Source organism: Leopardus geoffroyi, chromosome C3, assembly GCF_018350155.1.
Source record: "Leopardus geoffroyi isolate Oge1 chromosome C3, O.geoffroyi_Oge1_pat1.0, whole genome shotgun sequence".
Taxonomy (NCBI): Eukaryota; Metazoa; Chordata; class Mammalia; order Carnivora; family Felidae; genus Leopardus; species Leopardus geoffroyi.
The window spans coordinates 102,743,656-102,768,743 of NC_059338.1; the positions used below are offsets into that span (position 1 = coordinate 102,743,656).

General features: G+C 36.8%; 1 long non-coding RNA gene across 1 annotated transcript in view; it reads right to left on the minus strand.

The window, feature by feature from the left end:
* LOC123585609 overlaps nucleotides 1-25,088 on the minus strand; it is a 51,354-nt gene that overhangs the window by 11,293 nt on the left and 14,973 nt on the right. The window lies entirely within an intron of this gene.

Genomic DNA, 25,088 nt, shown 5'->3' on the forward strand with positions numbered 1-25,088 from the left:
CTATTCTTCATATTGATTTTAGAAAAAATAAAATCAAGTTGTTCGCTCACTTAAAATAATTATTTCAGTCAATACTCTTTATGGTTTGATCCCCTGACCTATGTGATAATTTAATTGAGTTGGAAAATCCTTTCCAGGAATTTCAGAAGAAAGATCTTAGAAGGCTAATGGCTTGGTTAGTGGAAGACAGAGAGGATTACTACTCACTGCCTTGCATGCAAGTTAGTGACGTTTGTGTAGGACAGAATCATGTGTGGTAGTTCTAGCATAGGACTTAGTATTTATTCCTATTACTTACCAAGGCCATTACAATACACAGTTTTAGGTTGTACTGATCTCATAGCCCACAATGTGAATGGCTCTTCAGCTGTTACAAAACCAATGACACTGTTTTATTTTATATTTGCTTATTTACTTGTTCTGTGGCCATCAGTAAACTGTAATCTCTTTGAGGACAGGATTTTTCTTTCTTTATCACCGTATCCCTAGTACATAGCACAGTGCCTACGTGGTATTGTGATAAAAAATTATTATTGAATATATAAGTACTACTACTATAAAGCCTTTCTATCATTTTATATCCAAAAATGTTTGTTTATTTTTGAGAGCAGGGAGAGGCAGAGAAAGAGGGAGACAGAGAATCCCAAGCAAGCCCCACTGTGTCAGTGCAGAGCCCAACATGGGGCTCGATGCCGCAAACTGTGAAATCATGACCTGAGCTGAAATCAAGAGTCAGATGCTTAACCTACTGAGCCATCCAGGCACCCCATCATTTTAAGTTTTTTTTTATTCCTCCAAAATTCACAGCATGTATGTTTTGTACTAAGAAATGTGCTATATCCTAGAGCTGAAGGGATGAGCCATAAATATAAGGTCCCTCACCATAGGGAGCAGAGATGATCTTTCTCAGTCTAGCCAATTCTGTTCAGTTCATTTCAGCGCAGCTCAATTCCCTGCAATCCAAGTCAATTTATTCCCAATGCAACTCAACTTAGTCCAACCCAATTCAGTGTAATGCAATGCAAGTTCAACACAACACAATTAGATGTAATTAAACAAACTTGCAATTAGCACGTAATTACATGTAATTAAACACCCAACATGGGGCTTGAACTCACCACCCCAAGATTGAGTTGCATGTTCTATTGTCAGAGCCAGTCAGGTGCCCCAGTTGAAGAAACTTTAACTGAGCATCTCATATGCACCACAGACTGGGCTAAGTAAGCAAACATTCAACAATTCGTAAGGATTTTACAAATCCTTACAATTTGGAAAACATGTCTTTTTAATGAGGCATAGATTAGAACATTACAGAGCATGTCAACTTTTATGCATTGACATAAAAACATCTCTTTTTTAATAGTTTTTTTTTAATGTTTATTTATTTTTGAGAGAGAGAGAGAGAGAGAGAGAGAGTGAGTGCAAGCAGGGAGGGACAGAGAGAGAGGGAGACACGGAATCCGAAGCAGCTCCAGGCTCTGAGCTGTCAGCACAGAGCCCAATGCAGGGCTCGAACTCATGAACAGTGAGATCATGACCTGAATTGAAGTCGGATGCTTAACCAGATGCTGAGCTACCCAGGCACCCCTAAAAATACGTCTTTTTTTTAAAATGTCTTAAAATTATCTATTGGTTATTTAACATATGCAAGAAAATTTAAACATTTAAATTTAAATTAAAGAAGAATCAAATAAAAGTTAAACAAAACTTGACTGTTTGAGCCCAGATGTAAAATTCTAAGACTGCATTGTCTAGCTCTTTGGGATGTTGTTTGTGCTTTATATTTCTGGATCCAATGAGCATAGGAGATGTTAAATTTAGCCTTTTGATTTGTGTGCTTTGATAATTTACACTTTTGTGCCCAAAAAACTGACCACTTTTATCAGGCTCTGACTGATTATGGCACTTTGCAGAATTTCCACCAAAGCATAGTGTATCATCAGGGAGAAGTTTCACATTGTACCAGTTGTCCAATTTGGATCATCACGTAACAATGGGTTTCCAGGTTTCGGAAAAACTAGGACATTGGTTGTATATTCTAGTTCTCTTCATGCATGCCCAATCCTCCCCAACATTTTGTCATACTCAGTTATGGTGCAGGGAAGTTGCAATTTATTTACTTTCCCCTTAAAATCTGAAATTTGAGCTTTGTTAGTCCAGTAATGCAAATACATTTAATTCCACTTTTAACAAGATGCCAAAGGTAGAATTTATTTCTGACTTGTTTTCCTTTTGCTCTTCAGGATCCAAAGCAACCTTAGAATTCATTGAAAAGTCATCATTTTTTCCTTTCTATGCAATACGATAAACACAACTCCTACTCACTGTTCAAGTTTAATGTCTGTTGAAATTTTTTCTCTACCTTTGCAGGCTAGATTGGGGATCCCCATAATGTGCTCCCTCACCCTGAGGATGCTCTTATCACACTATGCTCTTTCTTGCTTCTCTAATTGCTTGTCTTCCATCTATCTAGAGGGTTCTATCTAAAAGTTGGTGGGAGAGAGACATCTATGTCCTCATCTCTGCATTTCCAGTGCTTGTCACATAGTGGGTACCCAGAGAATGCCTGTTGAATGAGTATGCATGAAGCCTGCAGCATTTTTGGATCCTTGAGTAGTAGCCTTTGGGGAAGAATCTCTTGGGATGGCAATTTATTGAGTTCTCTTCGGGTCCAGCAGTTTGGCAGCACTATATTCTATAATCTAAAATTGAGGCTAAATATGTATCTGTTTTAGGGGAGAAATGAGCAGTGGCCTTTGTGGTGAATCAGCACTATACGCGTGGGTAACTCGAGGCATTCTTCCATTAGTTATGCCAATCAACTAGTGCCTTCTCTCTGCTTTTTGTACAAGAAGCTTATCACCAGCACCCAAAAGCCTCTAAGTAAAGACCAAGCACTGCCTATGCACAGGGAATTTAAAAGATCGAACACATGCCTTAAGGTTTAATGTAAGTAAGCATTAAATAGGTATATACTAGGTAAAACAAAACTACTTGAAAAACTGGGTTACTTTTGTTACTTCCATGTTACATAAGAAATTGGGGGTAACGTACGATATTTTTATATGCAGAAAAGTCAATCCATAGTTTTACTTTGTTTTAAAAGTTCTTATTTCATTAAAGCTACGAATACAAGAACCTATCATCTCTTTTAAGAGGCTTTTGTTTGAGTTACATTTCATATAATTCTATTTAAAATTCTAGCAAATTTTACCAACCTCCTAATTGCCTTTGGAAAATATTTGGTTTCATTTACAATTTCATTAAATTTACACTTTCTTTCTAAGTACTCGGGTTGTCTGAATTAATAAACAAACTATTTCCAAGTACTTAAATAACTTTTATATATCTGATAATTTGAACATGTATGGTGAGCCTTGCGTTCTAAGTGCTTTGAAACCCTATATAAATCACAAGTATAAATCAATATGGAATATATGACTAACCTATTTTTCTAATATGTCAAAGTCTCTCAAATATTGCCGCCATATAAAATCACAAAGACTGCCAAACAAAAATATAATCGCTGGTATGGATTTGATTCTCTCAGACGCTGATATACTTCATTCTAAATCTTTCCAGGTTTAAATGATGCTCACCCAGGAAGAAACTATCATGTAATTTCACACCAGTTAGGAGGATATCATCCCATGTAATTTTGAGGTTGCTTTATCAGAATGTGTGAAGCTATCATTTTAAGGATAAGGAAATTTGGCTAAAAGGCTGACAGACTCCTGGGGGACTCACTGAACCTTATATCATTGATGATATAACTTCAAGATGAAAGTGGTGACAATACCCTTCAGCGGATGTTTTTCATTGTTCTGAAAGGAAACAACATTCTCTGCTCAGATATTCAAATAAAAAAGTTATGCGTACAAAACAGAAGTTATGTAACTTCCATTACTAATGACGTCCATCACTTACGGAGGGAGAATGAAAAAGAGTCTTCGGGTGGCCTCACCATACCAGTTTCTAACTGGTGATCCCTACTGTGGCGTTCCAACATATACTATTTCTCAAAAAGATCTAGAGGAGTTGAGGCCTAGGGTGGAAGATGATAAGCTCTCTGTGAGTGAATTCTGGGTGAGGTGAACATACAAAATGCACATTATCCCCTCTATAGATTCATAAGAAGCTGGCCTGCTACAGGTCTTCCACACCCAGTCCGATTTCAAATGCCTGTCCAATGCTGTATCTGCATATTCAGGCTTTACCCTTTCAGAGGTCATTTCTCTTCTATTTAAACTATCTTTTTCTGGGGCGCCTGGGTGGTGCAGTCGGTTAAGCGTCCGACTTCAGCCAGGTCACGATCTCGCGGTCCGTGAGTTCGAGCCCCGCGTCGGGCTCTGGGCTGATGGCTCAGAGCCTGGAGCCTCTTTCCGATTCTGTGTCTCCCTCTCTCTCTGCCCCTCCCCCGTTCATGCTCTGTCTCTCTCTGTCCCAAAAATAAATAAACGTTGAAAAAAAAAATTTTTTTAACTATCTTTGTTACTGAATAGAAGCTCAAGGCAAGGCTCTCAGTGCAGGTGACTAAAGTATTTATTTCTCTTTGAGATTATCTCAGAAGAATACTCAGGAACCTTGGGGGAAAAGTAAAGACTGGGTTTACATAGCCTGAAAAGATTAGGTTCTTAGTAAGAAAAGAGATCTTTTTTTTTTCTTTTTTTTTTTTTTTCCTGAGCTTTCCGAATATCAGAAGGAACTCTAAGGGGGTAATAATTTCTTTTATTTTCTGAGAATCTTTAAAAATGAACTTTTTAAAGCCTACTTTAAAAAAAAATCTCAATTTAGACTAGTCATATTTCAAATGCTCAATAGCCCTTGTAGATAGTGGCTATTATACTGAATAGCACAATTCTATATTTTTATTGTAGTGGTGACTATATGGCATATGTTTACAAACATTATCAAACTATAAACTTAAAAGTAGCAATCTTATTGTATGTAAATTATACTTTAACAAAGTTGATTTTAAAATATTTATAATGGCTTCTATTCCCTTTATTTAACCCTGAAGAATTTTATATTCAATTTAATCCAGATACAATACTTACCCATCCTATAAACAATAAATTTAAAGATATAACTAACCTCAACCTCCTAACTTGTTATGCAGTAATGGAGGGAAAATATGGAACCACATTGCTAACTTTGTCATAAGCTTTTGACAAACACCCTTACGCTTCAGTTCCTGTTCCAACGTCCTGAGATTATTTCAAACTGTTAAATCGTAAATAACAGCAAAACAGTAGACCCGAGACTTTCCCATTAGAATCATAAATAAGATAAAAAAAAAAGTCCCCCTATCAAAATTAATACATATTATTAAGGACCTTCTACCTATGTAAAGATAATACTAGCTACCACGTTTTGACGATCTACTATGTGTAAAGTGTCCTCTTAAATTTTACGTGTGTTATTTCATTTGCTCCTGACAACAACCCTGAGGCAGGTATTATCATCCTCAATTTAAATATTAGGAAACTGAGGCTTTAAAGATAAAGTAATTTTTCCAAGCTTGGGAGTGATAAAGCTAGGGAGTTTTAGGGCTAGAATGCAAATCCACGTGCTTTTGAAAACACTGCCAACGCTGATAACCAGTGACCCGGACACTACTTCTCCGAAGGCAAGATCATGGAGTAAGAACTGTACATACTTAAAAAGAGGAAGTGAAACGGTGCCTGGGTGGCTCAGGTGGTTAAGCGTCAGACTTTGGCTCAGGTCATGATCTTTCAGTTCATGAGTTTGAGCCCTCCATGGGCTCTGTGCTGACAGCTGCGAGCCTGGAGCCTGCTTCAGGTTCTGTGTCTCCTCTTTCTGCTCCTCCCCCCACCTCTCTCTCTTAAAAATAAATACACTTTAAAAATACATAAAACATAAAACATAAAAAATAAATACATAAATATCAAAAGGCTTCTTTTTTAAAAAAAATTTTTAATGTTTATTTTTGAGAGAGAGCATGTGCGTGTGCGAGTGGGGGAGGGGCAGAGAGAGAGGGAGGCAGTGGGGGAGGGGCAGAATCCGAAGCAGGCTCCAGGCTCTGAGCTGTCAGCACAGAGCTCAAGGGGTGCTGGAACCCACCAACTGTGAGATCATGACCTGAGCTGAAGTCAGGCGCTTAACCCAGTCCAGGTGCACCCAAGCGCCCCATCAAAAGGCTTCTTATGTATAGAAACTAATAGAAAATATATGGAGAAAATAAAAAGAGTTTCATGTATTCAAGCAAAAACCTATAAAATTCAGAGCGGTAAACTTGGAAGCCCAGACAGAAAGTGTTGAAGTCTCCCTTCACTTTACAAGCCTTACTCGGTTACATCAAACTTTAAAAATGGACACAGTCTGAGCTCTCTTAGAAAGTTCTGAGCCTTGTGAAAATCAGAAATCACAACTGTACATGCAAATTATGTAAATTGAGAAGTGCAATTTAGAATTTTATGAGAAACCTTAATGGATGGATTATCTTGTTGACAGAGGTCGAGTACATGTTAAAAGTAGGAAGATACGGAAGAGAAGGTTAAAAATCTCACTCCAGTGACCACATGAGTTCTGTATACAATAATACCATTATAGATTAGCCGGCTGGAGCATGGGTTGTGTTTAAATTCGAAACTACATGATCTGATTAATTTTATGACAATGACTGGTTTTTCTCCTTATATTTGAGAAGGCAGAATGAAACGCTTTCATGAAGTATCCTAAAATTTAAATATAAAAATGTCCCTTGTCATTCAGGAATGTAACCTTAACCATAATGTCTACGAAACTAACAAAATATTTAAAAATATTTATTACGGGCTGTGTAAATGTTACTTCTTATCCTATAAGTCACATAATACGTATACTGGAAGAAAATAAGGAATTATACCTACAAATTCCATTTCCAGCTTTGTGTTAAGAAATTAGTCTCTTTGTATCTTAAGTGAGTATGTATTTAAGATAGCATGTGACTGGCACTCTCATATAGCTGTACAGAATAAAGTTTCCTTATTAGAAATTTTGGCTAAGATCTAAAAATTCACCTCTGAGAGGCCTGAGGCAAACACAACATAAATATAAATTCCTTCCATGGACCCTGCGCAAACGTTGCTAGATTGATCACACATTTGCCAATCTCTTTACCTTTGCTTTTTGTGCCCTACTCCTCTCTTTCTGATTTAAATCTCATCTTACAGAAGTACATCATTTATTAATTCTTTCAGTGAGACTCTGTGAGGAGTATGAGCTCTCAGCAACTAAAAATGTCTATATTTCAACTTATCTCTTGTATGAGGGTTTTGTTTCCTTTTCAGAGTGCTTCCAGGTTTGTTTTTTTTTTTTTTTTATGAATTATCTTCTTTATTTTTATTTCTGTACTCAGTTGATGCAACCTTATTTTAGTCTTTCTTAAATAGTCCTAGTATCCCAACTTCTTGCTAATTCTGCATAGGGTGTCTTCCAGAACTTTTCTAAAAAAAAAAAAAGATACTTGTGGAGGATTAACTGATGAGCACATTGTCAAGACATCAATAATTTCTCATTTTTTAGAAGATATGAACCATTTGTTAAACTTAGGAAGCTTTGATCTGGAAGTAAAAGAAAACTCAGCTCACCAGCCTTATACAATGAGGTGACTTATCTCACATAACAATTTCAGAGTTAGTGTGATGCCAAGGCAGTTAATTTAATGATTTAACGAGGTCTTCAGGGGCCTGGGTTCTTTCTGTCTTTCTGTGGGAATGTACCTAGTCTCTTGGCTCTGTCTTCAACCTGGCTTCCCTTACTACTGAAAGATGAATGGAGTGGTTCTACGTCAAATGCAGACACAAGAAGATCCAAGAGGGTGAAGAGAGAATTTTTCTGGTATGTCTTTAAAAGTGAGGAAACTTTTCCCTGGAATCCCACAACAGACTTTCCCTTACATTTCTTAGGCCGTGGTTGTGTTCATGCTCAACACTTAACCAATAAATGGTGGGAGCACCTGCGTGGCTCAGTGGGTTGAGCATCTGACTTCGGTGTAGGTCATGATCTCACAGTTTGTGATTTCGAGCCCCATGTTGGGCTCAGGCTGACAGCTTAGAGCCTGGAGCCTGCTTCAGATTCTATTGTCTCCCTCTCTCTGTTCCCCTCTGTTCCCTTCTTCCACACTCATGCTCTTTCTCTCTCTCTCTCTCTCTCTCTCTCTCTCTCTCTCTCTCTCTCAAAAATGAATAAACATTTAAGAATAATAAATGGTGAAGTGTAATGGAATTACTATGGTTGGATAATCAGGGTTTATAACTGAATTTGGATTTGGTTATTTCCCAGGTTTGGTTAGTGAGAACAGAGAAAATAACATTATATAAGCACTCAATGACATAGTCTCACATTTGATTTTAACTTCTCTTTTCTTTTTTCTTCATTCTTTTCTTTGCTTGTTCCTTTATTCCATCTTTCATAGTGGAAATTGGTTTGTAGAACAGATGAATTGATTTGTTTTGAAAGATTGATTTCTAAAACAGATTAACAGACAGGAAACTTTTCTGATTCAAGGCAGACTTTATATCTTGATGGGACACAATGAAACTTGGTTTAAAGTCTAATGTGACAGAGAGTTTTTTGTTTTTGATTTTGTTTTTGTTTTTGTTTTTTATCCCTGGGTTTTGCCAGAGCATTAGAAAGCTAAATACTTGGTTATCAAAAATCTCCCCATAAACAAGAGACCTGAGACCGATGGCTTCCCAGGGGACTTCTACCAGGCATTTGAAGAGAGTTAATACCTATTCTTCTTAAGCTATTCCCAAAAAACAGAAATGGAAAGAAAGCTTCCAAACTCATTCTATGAAGACAGCACTACCTTGATTCCAAAACCAGACAAAGACCCCACTAAAAAGGAGAGCTACAGACCAATTTCCCTGATGAACATGGATGCAAAAATTCTCAACCAGATACTAGCAAATCATATTCAGTAGTACATTAAAAGAATTATTCACCATGATCAAGTGGGATTTATTCCTGGGTTGTAGGGCTGGTTCAATATTTGTAAATCAATCAGTGAATAAAAGAAAGGATAAGAACTGTATGATCCTCTCAATAGATTCAGGAAAAAGCACTTGACAAAATACAGTATTCTTCCTAGATAAAAACCCTCAAGAAAGTAGGGATAGAAGGAACATACTTCAATATCATAAAGGCCATATGTGAAAGGCCCAGAGTTAATATCATCCTCAATGGGAAAAAACTGAGAGCTTTCCCCCTAAGGTCAGGAACATGACAGGTATGTCTACTCTCACTACAGTTGTTCAACATAGTACTGGAAGTCCTAGCCTCAGCAATCAGGCAACGAAAAGAGATAAAAGGCATATCAATCAGCAAAGAAGGAGTCAAACTTTCACCCTTTGCAGATGACATGATACTCTACATGAAAAACTCAAATGATTCAACCCAAAAACAAAAAACAAAAAACTGCTATAACTGATACATTAATTCAGCAAAGTTGTAGGATATAAAATCAATGTACAGAAATCCGTTGCATTTCTATACACCAAAATAAAGCAGCAGAAAGAGAAATCAAGGAATTGATTCCATTTTACAACTCCACCAAAAACCATAAGATACCTAGGCATACACCCAAAGGGGTAAAAAATATATGTATACTGAAAACTGTAGAAAGCTTATGAAAGAAACTGAAGAAGATACAAAGAAAAAGAAAAATATTCCATTCTCATGGATTGGAAGAACAAATATTGTTAAAATGTTTATACTACACAAAGCAATCTACACATTAAATGTAATCCCTACTAAAATAACACCAGCATTTTTCACAGAGCTAGAACAAACTATCCTAAAATTTGTGGCAACCAGAAGAGATCCTGAATAGCCAAAGTAATGTTGAAAAAGAAAACCAAGCCTGGAGGCATCACAATTCCGGACTTCAAGCTGTTTTACAAAGCTGTAATCATCTAGACACTATGGTACTGGCACAAAAACAGACACATAGATCAATGGAACAGAATATAGAACCCAGGAATAGACCCACAAATGTATGGCCAACCAATCTTCAACAAAGCAGCAAAGAGTATCCAATGGAAAAAAGACAGTCTCTTCAGCAAATGGCACTGGGAAAACTGGACAGTGATATGCAGAAAAATGAAACTGGACCACTTTCTTACACCATACACAAAAAATAAATTTGGAATGGATGAAAGACCTAAATGTGAGATAGAAAACCATCAAAATCCTAGAGGAGAGGGGTTCATGGATGGCTGAGTCAGTTAAGTGTCTGACCTCAGCTCAGATCATGAACTCATGGTTCATGAATTTGATCCCCGTGTCGGGCTCTATGCTGACAGCTCAGAGCCTGGAGCCTGCTTCGTATTCTGTGTCCCCTTCTCTCTGCCTCTCCCCGCTCATACTTGGTCCCTCTCTCTCTCAAAAACAAACATTGAAAAAAAATCCTAGAGGAGAAAACAGACAGCAACCTCTTTGACCTTGGCCACAGCAATTTTTTACTAGACATGCCTCTGGAGGCAAGTGTAACAAAAGCAAAAATGAGCTATTGGGACCTCATGAAGATTAAAAGTTTCTTCACAGTTAAGGAAACAATCAACAAAACTAAAAGGCAACTGACAAAATGGGAGAAGATATTTACAAATGACATAACATTTGTAAAGTTTGATAAAGAACTTATCAAACTCAACACCCAAAACACAAATAATCCAGTGAAGAAATGGGCACAAGACAATAGATACTTTTCCAAAGAAGACATCCAGATGGCTAACAGACACATGAAAAGATGCTCAACATCACTCATCATCAGGGAAATACAAATCAAAACCCCAGTGAGTACTACCTCACACCTGTCAGAATGGCTAACATTAACAACTCAAGAAACAGTAGATGTTGGCAAGTATGAAGAGAAAGGGGAATACTTTTGCACTGCTGGTGGGTATGTAAACTGGTGCAGCTACTCTGGAAAATAGTATGGAGGTTCCTCAAAAAATTAAAAATGAAACTATCCTATGACCCAGAAATTGCACTACTAGGTATTTATCCAAAGGATATAAAAATGCTGATTCGAAGGGTCACATGCACCCCCAATGTTTATAGCAATGCTATCAACAATAGCCAAATTATGGAAAGAACCCAAATGTCTACTGACTGATGAATGGATAAAGAAGATGTGGTATGTATACACAGTGGAATATTACTTGGCAATCAAAAAGAATGAAATCTTTCCATTTGCAACAATGTGGATGGAACTAGAATGTATTATGCTAAGCAAAATAAGTCAGAGAAAGACAAAATCATATGATTTCACTCATATATGGAATTTAAGAAACAAAACAGATAAACATAGGGGAAGGGAAGGAAAAATAAGACAAAACAAAGAGGGAGGCAAACCATAAGAGACAGACAACAAACTGAGGGTTGCTGGAGGGGAGGTGGGTGGGGAGTTGGGCTAAATGGCTGATGGGCATTAAGAAGGGCACTTGCTGGGATGAGCACTGGGTGTTATATGTAAGTGATGAAGCACTGGGTTTTACTCCTGAAACCAATACTATACTCTATGCTAACTTGAAATTAAACAAATTAATTCAAAACATTTTAAAAAGTCATTGCCGCACACACACACAAACACACACAAGCTATATACTTGGAATACATTTTTCAAGTCCCTGACAACTAATACTTTCACTAGGCTGGGATTTGTTACTGTGGTCTCAGCTTCTAGGAAGGGCCTCTACACATGATATCCACATGAAATCTACGGTTGCATTTTTTGGAGGAAACATTATTAAAGATGTCCGTTACATCTCTATGTGTTTCCTATATTACATTTAACAAATATCGATATAGCAATTTTTGTGTGTCAGGCGCTATTCTATTTCACTGATACTAGTTCATTAGTCTTCTTAATAACCCTATGAGTTTGTTATAATTATTACCTTCATTTTCACATGAAGAACAAACACGAGGGATGCTGAGTAAGTTGTAGAAGTCACACAGCCAGTAAATGACAGAATTTGAAACCCTGCATGAGAAGTTGTTTTTAGGACCTCATTTCTGAAAACATGGCACCCCCTAAAAAATTTAGACGTCTTGATATGGAGAAGGTTAAATACATAACTGACTGTCTCCTCTCCTCTGTCTTCATGAATGAGGAAGTTGAGTGCTTAATTTTCTATTCAGCTATAGTTGTATAGATGTTCATGAGCTTTACTGCTCTTTATTTTTGTGTTTTAAATATTGATGTTATTAGATGGTTCATATTATTTCCATTTTACTGAAAGTCCTTATAAAAGTGACCTTAAGTTCTCAATGAAGTAGGTAGAGAATGTACACATAATTTCTAAAATAAGACAGATTGCCATCTGTTAGGGTACATAGAACACAGAAATGTATAATACATGTGTAATGTGTAATACATCTACACAATACATTTGAGTGTTGAGATTTTATTCCTTTAGTCTTTACTTTTTAGAGTTCTGTATTTTACATCCAGAGAAGAAAGTCCCATGCCATTGTTCCATGAAACAAAAACAAACTAGCGAACTTTATTATTCAGTGTTTATTACTGACTTGAAAAATATTTCTCCTGGCAAAGGGCCTTGGAATCTAAATAATGGAACGCTAGCATACAAGACCAATGACCTTGAGGAGAAAACTGGGATTTTTGTACAATAGAATCTTTTAGGAATTTTTGAGCCTTCCAACTTGCAAATCAAGCACTTTAGGAGCACGATAAACTATTTCATCTTGTGAACATATTTTATTTCCAAAGCATTCAAAGAACACATCCTGCTGAATGAGTCTTCCAGTTTGGCTTCTGCACTCTGAGGAAAGCATCTACTCACATCTCTATAAACCAAATGTGATCCTGAAAAAGGAACTCCTTTCTGCCGACTCCCAGAGGAAAGTTTACATCTGGCTTGAGCTCGGGGAAAGATGTGAGTGACAATCTTCTAAATCTTTAAATGTGGTTTTCTCTTGGTTATAGAATAATGCATGAGAAAAAAAATAACAAAACAAACTCGCAATGTGTTGTGAAAGATAATGATGAGAGAAGAGGATGTTCTTGCCTTATCTCTGAAAAGGTAAGATTCATGTCTAAATTGAGGCCAGTGCCATGGGTTTGGGTTTCCCACAGCACTCAATAAGTATATGTTACTAAAAAGCTAATTAATTCCCAGTCTTCCTTCTGTCTTGGCAGACCCTTTTTTCTTAGTTCTTGTTGAACAGTTGGGTCTCTGTGAGTGTCACTGACCTTCACACTCAATTGGTTACTTGGAACTTGGATCCAATGCCAGGGTTTCCTTGCCTTTGCAACTTGGGAAACAAATGCTCTGAAAAATAACCCAACGCAATTCAATTCACCACGATCAGACTCGTGATTGTTTTTGGACATATGGACAGAGATTAACTAAAGGAGGGAAACTATAAGAAATGGGCTCAGCTCCATGTTAGGTGAATTGAGGACAGCAAAAAAAAAATTAGTATGGTAATCAGTCTGTATCCAATTTGGAGAGACAAGCCCAAGAAGCAGTAAAAACAAGATGATGAATTATATAATTAAATTATAAATTGTGTGTCATATAAATTGAAGAAAAGGAGATAGATAAACCAGTGAGGAATGGAAGAGACAGTAAAGTCTTTAAAAGACAATAAATTCATTTCAAGAATGAAAATAGTTGACATTTGTTAATGTTTTACAGTTCCAAATGTCCTGTCCCAAGATATCACAATTCTGTGAAGTAGATTGGGTGGGCACTATTCCTTTTCATAGAGGCTAATTTGGGGGGTTTTTTAAGATTGTCTAAATCTTTCCTTTATTTTTTTGTGATTTTTATTTATTTTTATTTTTTAATATAATTGTCAAATTGGTGTACATATCATACCCAGTGCTCATTCCAACAAGTGTCATTCTCAATGCCCATCACCCACTTTCCCCTCTCTCCCACTCCCCATCAACCCTCAGTTTGTTCTCTGTATTTAAGAGTCTCTTATGATTTGCCTCCCTCCCTTTCTGTTTGTACTCATTTTTTTTTCCCTGTCCCTTCCCCAATGGTCATCTGTTAAGTTTCTCAAGATCCACATATGAGTGAAAACATAATATCTGTCCCTCTCTGACTGATTAATTTCATAGAGGCTAATTTACTATAGATCACCCACTTATTAATTATCTGGGTCTTGTATATTTTACTCCATTTATCCTGGATTTTCCACAATTCTCAGTTGAATGTGTTAAATATATTAACCATTTGGAAGTGACAAATAAAAGGAGAAACTTTGTTTTCTCAAGAATCTATCACTTTCCATCAACCTAAACTAAGAAATAGAATAGTTTGGGACACCTGGGTGGCTCAGTTGGTTCAGCATCTGACTCTTAATTTTGGCTCAGGTCATGAGCTCATGGTTCATGAGATTGAGCCCTGAGTTAGGCTCTGTGCTGACAGCATGAAGCCTACTTGGGATTCTCTCTCTCCCTCTCTTTCTGCCTCTCCCCCACTCACATTCCCTCTCTCTCTCTCTCTCCCACCCTCCCTCTGTCTCTCTCTCTCAAAATAAATAAATAAACATTAAAAAAAGAAATAGATTAGCTCACTCTTCAGTTAATATCTTTATTTAATAACTTAATCTATATTATAACAAAAAAATCAGGTGTCTGGGTAGCACAGTCGGTTAAGCGTCGAACTCTTGACTTCAGCTCAGGTCATGATCTCATGGTTCGTGGGATTGAGCCCTATGCTGGGTTCTGCACTGACAGTGCAGAGGCTGCTTGGGATTCTCTTTCTTTCTCTCTGCCCCTCCCCTACTCGTGCTCTTTCTCTCTCTCAAAATAAATAAACATTATATATATACATATATATATATGTAATCTATATTACTTTATTGTATTATTCCACTTATTCTACATATATCAAAATTATTTGCATAGCTAAACCTTGATACAGTTTGATGTCAAAACATAAAGAATAAATCTTTGGTTGAAACTTTCTCTGGAACCCATATTTTTGATTAATGTAGGAAAGAAGTAAGGCTCTTCTCTACCAACAAGCTGGCTCTCCATGTTCTCCCCCTTCTCTCCCAAGAAGTTCCTGGACACTATTCTATATTGTAAGATATGCAGCCTACACTGTAATACATACTTACAGTATACATTTACTGGTATAAGTATGGGGCTTCCAAATAATTTTATATATAAGAAAAGAATAATCCTAGAAATGAACTTCTTGTAAGAAGTAAGAATCCTTGTAAGGATTTTTCTTTGTTTGGGATGCCCAAGCTGCTTACTTCTCCCTTCATCTCCCTGCCTCTTATATATCACTTACCACTCAATTTAGACATCTTACTCCTATGTCAAGAACATTTCTTGAATCCTTGACCTTACAGGATTCCCTTTGTTGCCACGTGTGCCTCGTTATGCACTTTATCATTGTGCTTACCTCATTGAAATTCATATTTCCTTTTATATGGCTGACTCTATATTCCATCCTCCCAGACAAATTTTTAAGCTTTGGGATTTGCCTTATTTGTCTCTGTGCTGAGCTCATTTTTGACACCTAGTAGAAAGATTTTTGCAGCCTGTCAGCTAAAATTTTATTGAAAATTATCATATCAGTTCCCAGTGGAAATTAGAAAAAAATTCGATCACTGGAAAGAGAGGTCTTCGGATCATAGTTGTAAGGTCCCTAACTCTCTCTTCTTTCAGAGAAATGCTCCCCCCCTCCTTTATTCCATCTCCCATCTCTTTCATGGTTGAATAATTTAAAATGTCACTGTTGATAAAATGAAGTGATTGTGAGTTTCTGGTTAGCTGGTCAGCTTCTCAATTTGTCAAAATTCTTTAACATTTATCTGGAAAATTTTGTAAATATGTTAATAAAAATGCATTGTCAGTATCCAGAGTAACTGGGATATATATATATAGTTATATTGCCAATCCTAATATCTCTGCAGAGATACTCTATTTTAGTTGAAAAGCAACTACTGACAATGCATTGTAAGATGACAAAAAATGCTGGCATTTTACATTTACACATTTAAAAATTAGTTAAAAGGGTAAAAGTTATTAATTTGAGTAATCAAAAAACACCTATATATAACCAAAATATTCATTTGGAATAAATATATACCTAAGATAATTTTTTTTAAATGTAAGTTGGATGGAGTGGGAGATTCAAAATACAAATTATCCACATTAGCTTATCTATAAACTATAAGGCTCTATAAACTGTGAGTTTTTGATTAATTGTAAGGTGATCAATTTCAATGTCAGTTGTATTTTCAACACTATCACCCCATACTTCAATATTTAGGCTGATAAATTACTCTTTAATAATTATATACTAGAAAAAAAATATTTTCTCCACTGATTAGGCTAAAGGATTAAAATTGTTACATCAAATCATATTTATAAGGTACTGTATGTGTGTTTCCACTTCACTTGAGTTTTTGACATCAGATATTAAGCCTAAAAGTCATTTGATTCACTACTAAAGTGATCCTAGCCTCACTCTTGGTTCTTGAGGATTGAGATATTGGAGATGAAGACATCATCAAAACCTTTGTAAAATCTATAGTTCCTTTAGGAAGTACTGTTCAAATCATAAAAGTCTTGAAGCACTCTTCAGAATATTTAGCTTATGTACAGTAGACTGGGATAGCTTTCTCTCTCTAGATAGCAACATTGCTTATTCTCTATTATGACTTTTCCTCAATGATTGGAAAGAACTTCTACAAATAAAGGTAGTAATGTTCTAAGCAGTATCCTTCTGTAAAACACACCTTACTCTACCATCCCAGATGATAATGCAATAATGCTGTCCTCTCAGTTATTATTCCCACTTGGCCTTTTCCTGTCCATCTGTCCCTCCTCCTATCCTCACCCATACACATTCAAGAATCCAAACTTTTGCCCAATCTCTATTCTCTACTTAAAATGCCTAGTTCCCTTTTTCTCTAAGGATGCAAGATTTTATGCCTCCTTCAAAATTTATCTCAAATATAACACTGTACAAAAACCAATTTCTCCGGGTAGAATGTTTCAGGCTTTCCTGTCAGTTTGGATAAGCTCGATTATGCTACACTAACAAATAATGCTGAAATCTTAGTAGCTCATCACAGGAATTTGTCATCATGCCACATGTCCATCATGGGTCACCTGGGTTCTCTGCCCCATGTTGTCATTCTCCACACTCCACAAACCATAAGGTAGAACAGAGGTTGGCAAACTTGTGACCCAGACCTAACTTGTCATCTGTTTTTGTATGGCCAATCAGCTAAGAATGCTTTTTTAAAAAATTAAGTGGTTGGTATAAAAATGAATAAATAAATATGCAGCAGAGACTATACATTCCCTCAAACTCTAAAATATTTACTATTTGGTCATTTACAGACAAAGGGAAAGAATATGGCAAAGTTTGGGTAGGCTTTTAAAGCTTCTACCTAAAAGAGATGCCGCTTTTGCTAACATTTTCTTGGTAGGCCACATGGCTCAACCTGATATAAGGGGTTGGGGAAAGTATAATCTTTCTGGCAGGGGAACAAGATATTAGTAAATAAAAGCACAGTTTATTCTAGTTTCCAATGACTTTTATTAATCACTTATATTTATTTTTTCTGACAATTTTCTTTGTCTTTGGATTAGCTGTTTAATAGGATCCACAGAGTTTCCATAAACTCTTTATAATATATTTTTTAAATAATGCTAATTATGCTGACTGACATTTACTAGTGTATATCTATCTTATCTTCTAGATTGTGAGCCCTTCTTGGTAGCCTTGGCATTTGGTCTATTGCCTAGCACATAATAGATCCCCAAAACATGTTTATCAAATGAACCACCACTTATTATCATACCCTTTCTTACTGAATGAAGAAGAAGAAAGACGATGTCAAGAACTTGACAAGAAGAACTGGAAATGTCAAGCTTTCTAAGATTTAGAGGGCATGCAGTCCCAGACTTGTGGTTAAAATAACAATTTGGCTAATGGAGCACTACATTATCAGCCAAAATGGGGAGTTGTTGTCAGTGGTTCAGAATAGGTTTGTAGTCTGAGAAGCCTAGGTTTGAAGCCTATTCTATCATTTACTAATTTTGTGACAGCAATAGCTAATGTTTACTGTTAAAGATAAATTATCCTATTCAAACCATGAAATGACCCCTTGAAATCTAGACACTGAGACTCCAAGAAGTAAACAGTATTTCCCAAATCTCACATGTCCCACCTGTCTACTGGACTCCAAAACTCAACCACTTGGTTATACCGAATTTGGGAAAATCATTTAATCTCTTTAAAAACTCAATCTAGGGGAGCCTGGGTGGCTCAGTCGGTTAAACGGCCGACTTCGGCTCAGGTCATGATCTCGCAGTCCGTGAGTTCGAGCCCCACGTCGGGCTCTGTGCTGACAGTTCAGAGCCTGGAGCCTGTTTCGGATTCTGTGTCTCCCTCTCTCTGACCCTCCCCCATTCATGCTCTGTCTCTGTCTCAAAAATAAACGTTAAAAAAATAAAAAAATAGTAAAAAAAATAAAAAAATCAATCTACTTCTCCATAAAATGAAGAAAATGAGATCAATCTACTCCTCATGGCTATCATTAGTATTTAATGAGAAACCACATGGAAACTGCTAACATTGATGAAGAAGTGACTACCAACTATTCTGAAAGTAAGAGTCAATGGAGGTGACTCTACTTCACCTAGCACCTCGTGGCTTATGTCCAAATTATTTTGAATCCTCTGTATGGATCTTACCTGGAGCTTGGCTGCCTTTCTTCACACCCTTTCTCATTGTCTAAACTTGCAATACACCGTAGGCTATATGGTGCCATAGTTAAATCAAAATTTATTTCAATGGAAAATGTTGAGGAACACAGGGAGGATATGTGAATACTAAACATGTCTGCCACAGTACTTACATGTAGATGTCCCAGAGGTCATGCCTAAAGCATTCTGCTAAGAGAGAATGAAGACTAAACTGATTTCTAAGTAATAACAGTATATTTGCTATAGGTTCTAGGGATATCCTATATGAGCTTGATCATAGTAGTACCAGTACTAGCTACAATTTAATGAAGTCTGAACCATCTACTAAACAACAAGGTTTATACAGAGTATCTTATGAAATCCCTTTGCAAAAATTCTGTAAATGTACTCAATATGACAGAATTACAGATAAGGAAATCGAGGCTTAGAGAGGTGTATATGGAACTGAAATAGAGGAGAAGAAAATTTAGAATTAGGAGTTGAAAATTTTAAAAGGCTGAGACATGATATATGAAAATGGGGAATAAACACTGATGACAATCTTACCAATATCTAGGAAAGAATCAAGTCTTATACCAAAATCTAGAAAAAGGTGTAAGTCCCGTACTTTGCATTAAAAAAAATTCAAAACCAAAGTTTTCTTCTTTTGTGCCTTCATTTTGCTTGCTTTAGCCCTAATGACTTACAGTCTTACAGTAAACGGGGACTTTTTAACGACAGGCTTCACTTCAGTGGAGCTCCAGTCAAACATGTTCAAGCCTTTTTTTATAGACCACCTGCCAGAGGCAAAGCCTAAATCCACTTTGATTCCCTGGGATACAGAAGATATTATGTTAATCTTCTTAATGAGTGTAAAGAAAATCTTTTAAGATCAATTTTTACTCAGCAAGATATAATTTCATCCTTTTTCCTTTCTGTGTTTTAGTTACCAGAGCTGTATGGCTTACACAGAATAAATCACTTACTAGACCTCTATTGAAAAGTCCTAAATTTTTCTGAACCCCCAAAAGAAGAGCACAATGCAATGTATCATGAAATGTACCTTTTTAAAACTTTGACGTTTTACTATTAGCTTTGATTCTCAACAATCAAATAGTTCTCAGTAAAATTTTAGAATGGGTTAAGATGATCCACTTAATCACCTTCCAAAATCTACACCTTCTAATACCATCACATTGGGGGTAGGATTTCAACATATGAATTCTGGGTGGACATGGACAGTTCATGACATCTATTTTTCCACGCCACAGGAAATTTCTCAGATTGTTTCAGGATCTTTCTAAGTGTAGGATTCTGTGTTACTGCACAGTTTGCATATCTAAGAAGCCAGCCTTGAGAGCAATCAAGAAAGATTGAAGTCTTCATGGGGAAGATTACTGAGCATCTTAGAATGTGAAACATGCAAGGACATAGGATGGAAAGTTCTCTCCCCTTGGTTGAGTGGATTAGAGTCTTCTCAGAAGAGAGTCACACTGCAGCTCAAATACAAAGAATGACTGTAATTCAAAGGAGATAGCAATGAGTTTGATAAATCAAAATATGTTAATATCATTAGGTGGCACATGGCAAAGGAGAAGGGGAATAAGGGAGGATAGTTTGGGAGATTTTATCTTTATCCTAAGAAAATAAAAGGAAGCATTGAAAGGTTTAATTAGAACTATCTTGACCAGATTTCCCTCTTATAAGTAACTTAAATTACAGGATAAAGAAGAAGGGGTTGGTGAGTTTAAGGGGAGGCATTGAGTGAATGTGGTAAGAAAAGTTGAGGTTTTATCACAATAGCCAGGGAAGCTTGGACTAAGGCAATGGCAGTTAAGAGGAGGAGAAGGTGAATTTTGTGTGATATTTGAGAAATAAATTAATAGGACAGTGGAGGTAAGGAGAAGGAGTTATCAAACTGTTACTGCTGTCTAATTTTGCTATATTAAATTTTGATTTACAGTTTTATCTATTACCTCTATCCATGTGGACCCTCTTCTAAGAGACACTCTCAAAGTAGTATGCACACTAGCATACCACCTATCATGTAGGTTCTCAGTAAATATTTTTCACTAAGATAATTAATGAGCCAAAACTCATTCTCTTTCCCTTGCCTCCACTTCTAAATAAACAAAACAAAATATGTGTTCAGAAAAGATTTAGTTATTAGACCACGTAAACTTTAATATTTAAAATTGCCAACTACAAATAGCCAGAAGCAAATGATCATTTGCTTTAACCAAGAAGAGGCATCATGTCAAGTGCTAGTAATAGAAAGACTAATGGCAAAAGCTATCATAAAAATATCTTGCATTTCTAGAATGCTTTGGAGGTTTCAACAAAATAATTTTATACATATGATCTGATGTGAAGGACACATGGTGCCTATCCTAAAAGATAACACAATGTAGGAGAGCAGTTAAGTCTTATACATAGATAACTATGATATAAGGTGCATTGGCTAAGTGTTACAATAGATGCAACTTCGTACCAAAGTACAAAGAGTAGCTTCTCTTGATATTAAGACATAGTCTATGGTTTCTTGGGTTTGGAGAGCCTTGGCATGGGGGAAGTTGTAGTAGTTTGAAAAAATAAGACCGCAATATTTTGGAGCTCCTCCCATCAAGAGATGGAGTAGATATTCCCATGCTCAAAATCTGAGCTTGCTTTGTAACCTTGGCAGAAGTGATATTGCACTAGTTTTGAAGTGTTGGCCTCAAGAGACCTTGCAGCTCTCACCTTCTTCTTCTTGGAAAACCACTTTGAAATTACTACGGATGGTCTAGACTAATGCAGGTTAAAAGGACTAAATGGTTTTGAATTTGCAAAACAGGCCTTCTTAGACCTTCCAGCATAGCTGACCCACTAGCTGAATGCAGAAGTATGTCTGAGTCTTGGGAAAAAAACAGTGTAGAAACCAGCCAGTCAACCCACAAAGTTGTGAGCAATACTATATCATTGTACCTTAAAGTCCGTGGTTGGCCAACTATGTATTGCAGGTCAACTCTGACTTGCAGCCTGCTTTTGCATGGTGAGCAAGTTAAGCATGAGTTTATATCTGTAAAAGTCTGGGGAAAAATACAAATAAACGAGAGCATTTTTTTTTTTAATTTTTAATGTTTATTTATTTTTGAGAGAGAGACAGACAGACAGACAGAGGAGGGGCAGAATCTGAAGCAGGCTCCAGGCTCTGAGATGTCAGCACAGAGCCTGACGTGGGGCTTGAACTCATGAACTGTGAGATCATGACCTGAGCTGAAGTCAGAGCCTCACCACTGAGCCACCCAGGTGCCCCCAAGGGAGAGCATTTATATTGAGTGCTGTATAGTATGTCACATTCAGTTCTAAATTCTTGCATTTATTAACTCGTTAGATCGGGTTTTTTTTTAATGTTTATTTTTGAGAGAGAGAGAGAGATAGAGTATAAGTAGAGGAGGGGTAGAGACAGAGGGAGAGACAGAATCTGAAGCAGGCTCCAGGCTCTGAGCCATCAGCACAGAGCCCAATGAGGGGCTTGAACCCACGAGCTGAGAGATCATGACCTGAGCTGAAGTCAGACACTTAACCAACTGGAGTGCTCAAAGGGAGATAGAGAGATGGAGACAATACCTTCTGGTGATTTCCCAAGAAGGACATTGTTTCAGAGAAGTAAGCAAAGCCTTTGCCGGAGAATGAGGCCATGTTTTTTTACTATTGAGGGAACGTGAACTCTGTACCCTGATTAGCCAAAAGAAAAATTCCATTCTTTTAATAATAGATCTGTATTACAAAAAAGATGTATTCAGCCATTATTGTACTTTTGGATTTTGTCAATAAAATTTTGGTGGGAACATGTTTTTTTCTCTTATCACCTAAGAGTCTACATATTATCTCTGATTTTGTCTTTCTTTTGGTTCTCCAAGTCAAATGTATTTATTCTCTGGCTTTTCACAGAAAAAGTATGCTGACCTCTGCTCTCAGTCATTAAATTTTGGGTTATTTTATTATGCAATAGTAGGTAATTGATATAGAAATATATAAAGAAAAATATGCAGGGGAGCCTGAGCAGCTCAGTCGGTTAGACATCCCACTTCGGCTTCGGTCATGATCTCACGGTTTGCGAGTTTGAGCCCCGTGTCAGGCTCTGTGCTGACAGCTTGGAGCCTGGAGCCTGCTTCGGATTCTGTGTTTCTCTCTCTCTCTCTCTCCCCTCTCACACTGTACCTTTCTCTTAAAAAAATAAATAAACATTAAAAAATTTTTTAAAGAAAAACATGCAAATATAAGTAAAAGAGGGTGATCATTCATTTTTATAATACATATAGATGAAGTTTCCTTACCTTCCAGTGTCTGTGCTATCAACAAATATGAAAAATTTATTGTACAATAAATATACAATATTCAGCTGCTAAATGACTCTAGAACACAGCAACAGATAGATCTACATCACGGAAAATGTTAATTGGCTGACTTTGTGATTGTTAATGATGGTCCAGGAATGAAGAACCAAAGACACTGAATAAAATCCTGGGGCCTTGGATTTAGGAAACTTTGAATGTGTCCTTTGAAAGGAGGGAATCCCTTCTGTGGAATTTAAGTTAAATCAATTTGAAAGTTAGAGCTCATAAGGACCTGCCTTGACATTTTTCCTTTCTTATCGTTGCAAAAGTAGATGTGCTAAACAAACTGAGATTGCAAAAAAGCATTTCAAAGAATAATTAAGCTTGGAAGAAGATAAAAACTTATTTAAAAAAATTATTTTTGAAGTTTAATTATTTTGAGAGAGAGAGAGGGAGCAACATATGCCTGAATAGGAGAGGGGCAGAAGAGAGGGAGAGAAAGAACCCCAAGCTGACTCCATGCTGTCAGCACAGAGCTGGATGTGAGGCTCGATCCCACGGACCGTGAGATCATGACCTGAACCAGAATCAAGAGTGGGGCCCTTAACTGACTGAGCCACCCAGGCAGCCCAAAAACTTATTTCTTAATTCCTTTAGCAGCACACACTTTACACATAAAATTATCTATTTGCTAATGTTAATGACCTCTAGTTGACACAGCAGTTCAAGCCCTTTTCTATAGCTGAAAACAAGTACTGATAAAAGGAGGGTGAATATATGTACTACTTTGCCTGGGATAGTTCTAGTTTGTAGCTATTTTCCCAGGGTAATTATTTAAAAAAAAATTTTTTTAAGCTTATTTATTTCAAGAGAGACATACAGAATGAGCAGGGGAGGGCAGAGAGAGAGAGAGAGAGAGAGAGAGAGAGAGAGAGAATCCTAAGCAGGCTCCACACTGTCAGTGAGCAGCCCAATGCCAGATTCAAACTCACAAACACTGAGATCATGACCTGAGCTGAAACCAAGAGTTGAAAGCTTAAACAACTGAACCATCCAGGCACCCCCACCCCCACAGTAATTATTAATGGCACCCTTTTGTAATATCAAAAGTGTCCTCATCTGGATGATAAATTTTATGGTCAGCCTAACTGAGGGAAACTTTAGATACTATTTAGCACCAAATCTGTTTTTGTGGATAAGAATACCAATTAAAAAAAGTTGAGTGTCTTGAAATCGTTATAATCTTAAAATAGTTAAATTATCAATTCAGGAAACTCTATAATTTATTTAAAAGAAGAACTACTACTTATCCACATAATGGAGACATACTCTTCAAGAGTCTTTGCCAGTTATCTTTTAGGACCATGGCTATCTTATGCCTGGAATTAGTATTTTAAAATGCAAATTGTGCTTAATGAATCTAATCAAAGAAGGTGTTATTTCAGTGTGCATAAATCCATTAGATGAGTGGGATAAAACTGCAGTCACTTTATCAGTTATAGTGATTTAATGGAATAATTCCCATTAATATGTCAATATATAAAATGTAGCCTAGAACTTTTCAATTTGCTATTTTCAGGTTTTAGCGGATAATTTTTGAAATCCTCTGAAGATATTTCAATCAAGGAAACTGTCTTACAATCTTGTCATGCTAAATTTTGATGAGGGGATTTTCATGAATACATTGCCTATTTTAAATAGTGATTGGGGATGCCTGGGTGGCTCAGTTGGTTGAGTGTCTGACTTTGGCTCAGGTCATGATCTTCCAGTTCATGGGTTTGAGCCCTGCGTCGGGCTCTATGCTGACAACTCAGAGCCTGGAGCCTGCTTCAGACTCTGTCTCCCTCCCTCTCTCTGCCACTCCCCCGCGCCTGCTCTGTCTCCATCTCTCTCAAAAATAAACATTTTTTTTTTTTTTAAAAATAGTGATTTGAAGACCATTTATTAAAGAAATAAGGAACCTCTGTGGCAGTTGGTAGAGGCCAGGAAAAGACCAATTCTCTGAAAGGCCACCGAGTTATTTTTTTTTCTCTCATTTTTAGGAGTTGCTGTTGAAGGGAATG